This window comes from Malaclemys terrapin, chromosome 2 (genome assembly GCF_027887155.1).
Source record: "Malaclemys terrapin pileata isolate rMalTer1 chromosome 2, rMalTer1.hap1, whole genome shotgun sequence".
NCBI classification, from domain to species: Eukaryota; Metazoa; Chordata; order Testudines; family Emydidae; genus Malaclemys; species Malaclemys terrapin.
In genome coordinates, this window is record NC_071506.1 from 212,643,510 (window position 1) to 212,650,962 (window position 7,453).

Genomic DNA, 7,453 nt, shown 5'->3' on the forward strand with positions numbered 1-7,453 from the left:
TATTTTTGGGCTTTATTTTAGAAAAAAATTATAGTGGAGTCTCAATACTAAAGTGCATGAAAACACAAAACCTCATTTCTGCATATTTGAAGCTTTTGAAATATATGCATTGAAGGATTCCTTAGCCTCCCTTTATCAAGGACAAATCTGCTACAAAAAGAAAAGGCAGTAGAAAGATGTGTGCTGTGCCCTCATGTTTTAGAGAAAATAAAGACCGTGTTCTGTGGAAAAATGCATCAAAAATCTATTGCAAACAAGTAGTTTAAACACTTGGTTTTTTTAAAGTGGCTGTTGCCAAATCACTGTGAACTGTATCTGTTGTACAATACCCATCTGTTTAAACATACAATAAAATCATGACAAAACTCCTGTAACTATAAACAAAATAAAGCAGCTATAACAAAAAAGAAAGGTGACTGGAGGCTATTGTCCTCTAACTGGGATTAAACACTGTCAATTGCCACTCAGAGTAATCTATTTTATCATTCTATTAATGGGAGTAGAATGTCTCCTCGAGTCTAATTTCCTCTTGCTATTTCAGCTGTCAAAAAGGTCCATGTTGATCTTAACCAAACCATTTTTTTTCTGGAATAGTTTTAATATGAATTTACAAACCTGTCACCTCAATTAATAATATTGGTACACAAACAACAAACCCATCAACTCTAAGGCAGGGATCAAAACATATTGGGGGAAGAGAATGGAGAAAACTATAGGGGAGGGAACTATACATTGTAGACCTGTAATAAAAATTTTTTTCCAATTTGTCTATAATAAATGGGGAAACTGATCTAATACAGGAGAAAGTCAACTAAACGTGAGAGTGAATGAATAAAGCCATTATTTATATAATGCTACAACACAATCCCAACCCTGAAAAGTCTCCAGTCCAGCAGACAAGAATATGTACTCGGTAAGGAAAGATGTGGAGAGAGTATAGGTTGAGGACTAGACCCTTTGAAGGATTCATAGGAAAAAGTGGATCTTTAGTGGAAGGGAGAAAATTTAGAAAGTTTTAAATAGCACTTTTAAAAAATGTACTTTTCCTTTGCTCTAAGCACAGTACAAGCATTTACAAATGTATACCATAACCTCTATCAATCAAATTCCTCCTAGGAATATTACTGCAGTAACAGGCAAATAGACTCGTGAGTGCATCAATGTTTTTCTGAAAGTCTCACAAGCTGCTTGTAAATTCTGGGAATCAGCTAAAGGGTCACTTTATTTCCAAGCAACACTTACCCGACAGATATCCTAGATCTTCCCAAGGAGGGCTTTGGACCCAAGCTATGGTTCAGAGACAGCTCCTAGTTTTGCTTGTGGATGACCTCTGAGCCACAGGCAAGTATCCGTATTAATTCTTACTCCACTGTTCTTTTGAGTACGTCCCTACGGGTGTTCTCACAAAATACTGCATGTGCATGTGCCAATGCATGCTAAAGCAGAGACTGAAAAGTAATATCCGCGGCCTGTGCCTGCACAGAGCAATGCCTTATGCTCTGAATAAGGGGATAAAGGAAGGCACAAGCTTGCCCCTGCTTATTCCTTCTCAACCACGGATGGCTCGAGACAGCATCTTCTGCTGTTAGCTATATTCAGCTTCCTCCTTTCACCTCACAAAAGCCTTTATCTATTTTGTTGTTTATTTTGCTGTATTTAGTTTGGCAGGATTGTGCTCCTGAGGCTTGGTGGCTCCTATTCTTGGACCTTTATTAGTGCTGGAGCACAATCTGTTATGCCTAAAACCTCAGGATTTAATCTCTGCTAGACTTGCCACAAGTCTTTTCCCTACAGTGATGGGCACTCTAATTGCTTGCACTGTTTGGGAGACTCTCATCCCCTCAAGGTGAAAAGTCTGTCAGAGGGTCAAAGGCAGGTCCAAAAAAGACCAGGAGACTAGACTAAAACTCCTATTTAATTAAATGTGCTCGTGTTCCAGAAGGGTCTATTTCCTCCCCCCTCACCCATGTATGTTGGCTTCAATGTTGCAGGCCTCTTTGGTCACTGTTTCAGCTTTGTCTGTGGCCACTGAGACAGACTTTAAAGAAAAAGTACACCTCCCAAACCTGAGAAATGAAGAAAAGGCATAGGTCAATCCATAAGACTCACTCAGGAGAATTAGTGCTCCAACTGAGTCTATAGTACAGGTGTTGGTACCATGTAAGAAGCCCCATATGAACAAGCCCTCTGCCACCAGAGCCATCTATCTCACCAGAACCATCTGATCCCTCACTGCACTGTGGTACACACAGGCTACCATGTGCCTCAGAACTGGTCTCTTCCCTCCTCTCTGAAGTGAGACAAGACACTGCAGCAGTCGCCATCCCACCAGTCAACATTTCCACTTCCAGTACTGACCCAAGCCTCAACCTGAGGCTACCAAAACCCTCTGCTGCCTGCTAGATTTCTGTTTTTAGAGGATCTTATTTCTGATTAGCCTGAGTCTCCACTGTTACAGAGATCTATCAGAGCACCCTCACCAGTACCATCCAGACAGTTACAAGTTAAAACTTACCTAAGTCTTTAATCTTTGGTACTGACTATGATACCTGAGCACCCCTCTTCCTCCTCCCCCCAGCTTAGCTCAGGAGATGATGGATCAGACTCGAAGATTTTTGTACACATCCATCCTGGTACTGTACCACCAAACTCCCATGAGTCCTTCAAATGAGGACTCTAGGGGACCTACCAAACATTGTAGGCCCAGATAGTATGACCTTTCCCCTATTCTCCTCAGTGGGATTACTGGGACCCTTGGGGCCATTTCAGTGATCAGTTCTACAGGATAAGAAAGGACCACCAGCACCAACTGGTACTGTACCATTCATGGATACCAACTGACCATCTCCCATTACTGCACACTTCTTCGGTACCAGATGATACACAAGAGAAACAAGAACTTCAGCCCAAGGAGATCTTACATCCTTCCGTCAGGTCCTCTTCATCCCCGGAAAAGGGTGTAACGCCACCAGTGCCCTCCTGTGCTGATAATTTCAAGACACAACTCTCTTTGGTGGATATTTTGAATATCAATCCACAAGGGAAAATTGCTCTGTTAATGAGGCATTGCCAGCTCTTGCACATACCCTGTGGCAAACACCAGCTCCAGTTCTACCCACCTGTAAAAAGTCAGGCAAGAAGTACTACATCCCACTAAAAAGAATGTAAGACTTCTTTTCCTACCCCAGCCCTAATTCCCTAGTGATGAAGGTAGCCAACAAAAGAAGCCATCAGGCTCAATCTAGACCTCCAATGAACAAGGAATCCAAGTGGCTGGATTTACTGGGCAGAACAAGCTACTTGTCAGCTGTTCTTCAATTTTGTATTGCCAACTATAAGGCCTTGATGGGAAAATACAACTTTAACACATACTCAAAATTTACACATTTTATCTACCACCTCCCACAAATCCAAAGAGAGCAATTTCAGTCCATCTTGGATGGGCAGTTAATCTCAAAAAGCTCCCTCCAAGCTGCCCTAGATGCCATCAACACAGCCTCCAGATACATGGCCGCAGCTGTGATCATGAGTGTGTCCTGGTTCAAGTTCTCTGGTCTTCCAATAGAGGTGCTTGAAGGATCTAAGCTCTTCAGTGAGTATACGGACTCCTCTCTACACACACTCAAGGATTCCAGGGCAACATTGCAGTCATTGGGGATTTATATGCCTGCAACGAAAAGGCAGTTTAGTAGAACCCAAACTGCTCAAAGTTACAGGCCATTCCAGTACCATCATCACTTCTTCTCTAAGCTCCATGAATTATTCAAGAGAAGAGCCAAACAGGAAAAAAGGGGATCAACCACCCCCACTTCTACTCAGTTGGCCCCTCCTTCTAAGGGCTTGTCTTCACTACTGCACTAAATTGGTGCTGCTGCCATCAATGCCCTTGTGTCTGTTTTCAGTTCCTCCCTTGAACATCTGGTTCGGTGATGGCCTTCACGCTTATCTTTTAACACACGTTTTTCATTCACACACAAAACACAATTGATTGACACAAAACATTTGAACAGGAACATCAAGTTGCAATGCAAAAGAAAAACAAACATTGCATTCTTTTACTTATTTTAAAATGCTAAACCTACAACAAAGTGGTGATCCTAAAAGGTCTGTTATTGCCTTGAAATCAGCCCAGACATAGATTCTGGCTGATGCATCTCTACCAATAGCACATTAGACCATTCCTTTCTGCTATTCAAAATGGGTGGCTAGCAGGATATGGTCAAATCATACATTAATACATGCTATATTATTATCTTATTATTCTTTATCCTTCATTCTAAATTATACAAACTATAAGAGAAGAGATTGAAACAGAGATCTTTTCTACTTCACAGTCCAACATACTAAGAAGAGTGAGAGACAGACTTGTTCAAATTACCAGAAAAGATTTTCTATCAAAAAGCAAGGAAGAAAAACTGTTCATCGCCCTGTGGGGGGGAAAAGAGAACACTGAGTCATTCTATATAGGAACCTGCCACCAAATTTGAAATATACAAAGGAACAAATAAACAATCCAGCACACTGTGAATCTATCTCCTGAGCAGGTGCTTGATGTAATAATTATATACCCAATTTATTGGGGTGCAGGGAATCATGTTTGTCATAGCTTGCACTGGGAGAATATGGTTCTTTGTTTTTTTTCTAATGCCTGGTCATCAAATGAGCTTAATGAATCTGCCACAGCTGCTAGCTGCAGGAGTTAGACACTCATCCTGCAGCTACTTAGGTTCAGAAGTAACTATATATATGAATTAGAAGCCAGTTTATTGGACTGGGACTCAGGAGACTTGGATTCTAGTCCTGGCTCTGCTGGACTGCTAGGTGACCTTGGGTAAGTCACTTTACCTCTCCCTGTCTGTTTCCCTATTTGTAAACTCAGGGTAATGAAACCGATCTCTTTTGTAATGTGTTTTGTGATCTATTGATGAAAAGCACAATGTAAGAGATGGGCACTATTATTTAATGTTTGCCAGTCCCATTGACTTCTAGGTAGAACTATGTTTGCATGTAAATGTAAGTGCATAAGCGTTTACTGGAGCAGGCCCTTCATTCAAAGGGTAGCAGCATGTGCTTTAAAATTCCACAGTCAGACCAATGGGGTGGTTTATCCTAATATGCCCTTATATAACCAATACAGGGACAGTCTCCAGCTTGCTTTCTCTCTCCATATGTTGTGTCTCCTCATTTGTCCCCCCCTCTGCTTGTATGGTTTTAGTGTGTTCGGCTCCTTGCAGCAGGGGTCATTTCTTCTTTTCTGTTTTGGTAGCACCTAATACTTATTTGTATTGTAGTGCCTCAGAGTCCAAGTCATGGATCAGGACCCCACTTGGCTAGGCGCTGTACAGACACAGAACAAAAAGATGGTCCCTGCCCCCTAAGAACTTACAATCTAAGTATAAGGCAAGAGACAACAGATGGATACAGACAGAGAAGTACAAGGAAACATTGAGACAACATTGATCAGTACAATGGGCAGTAGTCACAGCACACCAGCAGCCTAACCATTGTCAATTTTTTTGTAGGCATCACAGTGAAGGAGAGGTTTTTAGGTGAAATTTGAAGGAGAACAATGAAGTGGCTTGGCAAATGTTCGCAGGATGTACCTCCCAAAAGTGAGAGGCAGCATAGGAGAAAGCATGAAGGTGCTTATCTGAAAACTTAACAAGTGCACAAGCTGATATGATGGGCCAAGTGAAGGTGGGAGTTGATTTTTGTTTACTGAATGAGAGGTGGGCTTTGAAAGTGAAAACATGTTGTAGCTTACATATTTGATATGACAGATGAGGGAGCCAATGGAGGGATGCAAAGAGGGGAAACATGGTCAAAGTGACGGGCTAGGAAAATGATTTTTGCAGCAGCCTGCAAATGTATGTGAATGGGATAAGACTGCATTTGTCAAAGCCAGAGAAAAAGATGTAGTAACTGAGATGTGAGATGATGAGAACCTGGATGAGAGTTTCTGGTGTGGGTGGATAGGAAAGGCCATATCCTAGAGATGTTATAGAGCAGGGGTCTCAAATTCAATTTACCTTAGGGCCAGTGCCAGTCCTCAAATCCTCCCAGTGAGCCAATAATGTCACTGAAGATGGTGTTCAGAAAAGAAAACATTTATATTGTTTTTTTTTTTTCAAATTTCTTAGAAATAATAAAACTGTCATACAAATTTATACAATTCTTCGCCTGCCAGAGCCAGACACCTGGCAACGCTTCAGTTCTGTCAGTTTACTGATGTTTGGCCTTAGTAACTGCTGCAATCCTGAACGTTTCAACTGCTCAAGGTGTGCATCAGATAGTTGTGTTGGGTATTTTGACTTGTTTATATTCATTGTGGAAAAAAGTGATGCTGCCTCCATGGCTGACTCTGCCCGGCAACTAATGATGCTGCCTCCATGGCTGACTCTGCCTGGCGACTAGTGATGATATCTCTGTCCTTCTCCCTCGGCCAATGGGAGCTGTGGGGGGCAGCACCTGCGGCAGACATTGCCGGCAGCGTGTCTGCCTATGTCTCTCCTCCGCCAGCCGCAATGGGGAGGTTCTCAGGCTGCAGATGGCCTGCGGGCCAGGACTTTCAGACCCCTGTTATAGAGAAAGAATTTGCAGAACTTTGCTATAGCCTGGTTGTGAGAACCTAGAGAGAGGTCTGAGTCCAAGATGATACCCAGGTTATTGACTTAAGCGACAGCCAAGATACTATAGTAATCAAGCTTGGGTTGGGGAGTGTATTAAAGAGTTCTGTTTTAGCTTTGTAAAGCTTGAGCTGAGGGGTAGATGTCAGGAGGAAGGTATCAAACAGCCTGGCTGAGATTTGTTTGGATGGAGCCAGGTTGGAGTAGAGATCTGATTCACCCACCTAGAGATGGTAGTTGAATTTGTGTTTGTGGATGAGTTTACCCACAGGTAAGGTAGGGGTGGGGAGGATCAGGAGGACCAAGGACAGAGCCCTGTAAATACTCCCTGAAAGTGGAGGGGGATAATGAGGATTCCCCTTAAGGAGTGAGTAGAGAGGTGGGAGACTGAGGAGAAGAGGGAGTCACAGAGGGATATGGGGCTGGACTCTGCCCAGGGAAGGGTCTTGAATTACCCTGAGTACTCTTGGGGGGTTGTGGAAGCTCCTCCTGCATGGCATAGGCCTATTGGCAAGAGCAGAGGGCTGCCCTGGATTGCAGCTGCGCTCCTGTACAAGCTGCAAGGAAAGTTACCAATGACTCATGTCAGGGTTCCCTCCCCACTCTGAACTCTGGGGTACAGATGTGAGGACCCACATGAAAAACTCCCTAATCTGATATTCTACCAGTTTAGGTTAAAAACTTCCCCTAGGCACAAATTCCTTTCCTTGTCCTTGGACGGTATTGCTACCACCATCAAGTGATTTACACAAAAATTCAGGAAAGGGTCACTTGGAGTCCGTATTCCCCCAAAATATCCCCCCCCAAGCCCCTTTACCCCCTTTCCC